This window comes from Cucurbita pepo, chromosome 11, assembly GCF_057944985.1.
Source record: "Cucurbita pepo subsp. pepo isolate OVF chromosome 11, ASM5794498v1, whole genome shotgun sequence".
Classification (NCBI taxonomy): Eukaryota; Viridiplantae; Streptophyta; class Magnoliopsida; order Cucurbitales; family Cucurbitaceae; genus Cucurbita; species Cucurbita pepo.
In genome coordinates this window covers 5,213,975-5,217,190 of record NC_141808.1, presented here as the reverse complement: position 1 = coordinate 5,217,190, position 3,216 = coordinate 5,213,975, and positions in this window count along the sequence as shown.

The window sequence follows — 3,216 nt, the reverse complement described above, 5'->3', positions numbered from 1 at the left end:
TAGATAAGAAAATTAGGGGCATTACACTATTACTTGGACAAATTAGATTAACCTCATAAACCTTAGTTCCTCCAACTACCATTTCATTTATGTTGGTTAAATTGATTTATTAAAGTTAATTATGAGGTTTTTAAAATAATTAAAAAAACTAATCCAACTCCGAGTCTATTTAATGTATGGTCTGACTAAGTCAACTCAAACTTCTAAGCCGAGATATTTCCTTTCCATCAACTAAAATACCCTAATCTATCTAAAACCATCTATAGAGTTTCGTTATAGTCCACTTCTATTTTAAGTTCGTTATTATTAATTATTATATTAATGAATGAAAGTAATTTTAAGCCATGTTTTTAATTCTATCACAAACTAATTTACTTTAAGAATAATCTTGATATTTTACTATTTTCAACTGTCTAAAACAAAAGATTATCGGTAATGCCCCTAATTTTTTTAGGTTAATTAGTGACGTTACCCTAGCATGCTTCAATCGTACAATAAATCTAGAGTTGCACTCCTCTACGCTGCACGACAAGTTGTGTCCTAGATGAAATTATTACTAGATCCTTTAAGAGCTGATTGTAATTATGGTTAGGTCAAAAGTTTGTTTTGCCCTTGTAACGTAACTAAGCACCAAAAATTCTTGAAAGAACAATTGTTCATGATCCAACCAAGATAAGAGGGTAGGGACCTTTATTCAAGTTCTCATGTCATCACTTAGAAAACTACTCATCTACCTACTTTATATGAAAATAAGTGAATTACATCTCATAAGACATGTTCTCAACTCTCTGTTTGTTTAATCTCTAAAATGGAAGACATATTGAATTGGTTATGAAAGTTGTTCTCACCTTACAAATCAAATGATAAACCGTAGGAGTTCGTAACTCACTTGTAATTAAGATCGAGTTGCATATAATCATACGGTAAAATATTAATCTTCTCAAGTAAAAAATTTATATAAAAAAAAAAAAAAAAAAAGATAAATTATTCTGGCTCAGTCCTACACAAACTCATTCTTCAAGATATCTCTACTCATATTTTCACTCGAAAGGCTTGGATCAAATAATTTGTAACAATTACAAAGTAACTCATATCAACACTGATGTCAGAATAAGTACCCAACTTTATCCATATTTTATAAATAATTTATATTACTACTTAAACATGATCTTTCTGTGTGCCGACCAACTTTCAATTTTTCATATAATGGATAATGTTAAACGGTAAATAAAAAATTTAAAATTAAATTATTAATTACGGGATTTTAAGACATAAATTCTCATGACATTTCTTTGGATTAAACACTAAGCTTATGCACGTTGGAACTAGTTGATCTATAATGTTTATTAGTCATTCCTGTTTTCTTGGAGATACACTATAGATTTAACGGGCTGATATATTGATAAAACTATCCTTTCTCATCTTCATCTGCACCACCTCCCACCAACACATATCTATTTGGAACAAATAGTTCGTCAACAATTATTACTTACAAAGTTTTGCTAACTCTATGAAAAATATATTCTTAACGTGTTAGATTAATCTGATTAGACATGAATTTACTAGCACTTTGATAACGTTGGAACATGGGAATAGTAACATATGAAATGCTCTAATGCAACGCCTACCATAATAAACTTGTTACAAATGTCTAAAAGTTATTTTAACTGAGAATGGTAACTTAGATTATTTTATTTCTAATAGATTTAAATTACTTATGTTTATTCATTTTCAATAGGTCAATTTTGGTCCGAGGGGATCATCTTAATCTGTTCATTTTCATTTTCTATCTCACACTCCTTTAAATATAGTCTATATGTATTAAATGAATTCTATTATGTATAAAATGTAGGTCAAAATTTTGCAAACAGAAATTCAAGTAGTCGTATTTAAAAAGTATATAGACCAAAATGAACCAAATTTAAAAATACAAGAACAAAAAACAACGAACATTTATAACGTAGAGATATTAAAATGATCAAATGTCAAAAGGGATCCATATAGTAGTTTAACCATACATGTCTAATATCTATGTTGAATAAAAAAAAAAAAACTGCATACAAAAATGGTATTAATTCTATAAAATTGGCTACTCTTTGTAAGGTAGTAACTCAGCTTTGTATGGAGTAATGTGGATCTATACATACGAAGAAACCAACTAATTATGCTAGGAAATTAATCTCAAAATTTTGTTTGTTTAGTTAATTTTTAGATTCTAAAAAAAAAAAAAAAAAGTTTAATAGATCTAGCTTATAAATATTTGAACTTTCCATTTGTGTTTAATAAAACTCGAACAAAGTTGAATTTTTAACAATTATATGATATGTGAAATATAAATTTAATACAATATCCGCCTTACTCGAAAGTTTGATTCACTGTTCTTACTATTGACACAAATTACGGGTCTAGGTAGGATCCCTAAGTCTCCAACTCGACTACACAGTCATCTCGATCACATTACTTCACATTTATCTAGAAAGAAAAATTAAAGATAATTTTGATGAGTAATTAATTTACTCCTAACTTGCAAACTTATCATTAACAAATTTTATGATTTTTTTGAAATATTTTAAGTTTTATTCACAATGGGTTATTTTTAGGTTTTTGGTCGGGATAGGGTCCTCCCTCCAACCATTACCTTGGCTCCTAGTCTCATCTACTAGGACCTCTCTATTGATATTAAGGTGTTCTAGCAACCTTAAGTTTTATTTATTGGCTCTATTTATGTTTACTACAAATTTTAGACTCGTATGCAAGGCTCACTCTCGGTCAAATATGGTTTGTCTGCTAAACTCTCTGGTCAGAAATATTCATTGTTCCCAACTTGGCACACATCGCATTGGTCACGGGTTTTGCAGGGATTAGTAGACTAAGAATACTCATTCACATCTCCACATCGTAAATAGTTCATAAGCATAAACTAGAGTCATACATCATACTTACTAATCACGATTCTTAAATATGCTCACATTTTATGCATGGATTCATGATTATTATTATTATTATTATTTAACTCATGCCATTTACATACATTCAACGCCTTTATCTCTTAATTCCATGGTAACATGCTTGTTTAGGAGCTTCGATATACTACTTACATGAATCGTCAATTCCTTTGCTTTCATAATGGTTCATAATATGGTAATTTCGTCACAAATTCTCTTAATTTGACCTATATCTAATGATTTTCAAAGTTAGTATAAGCTAATATTGATA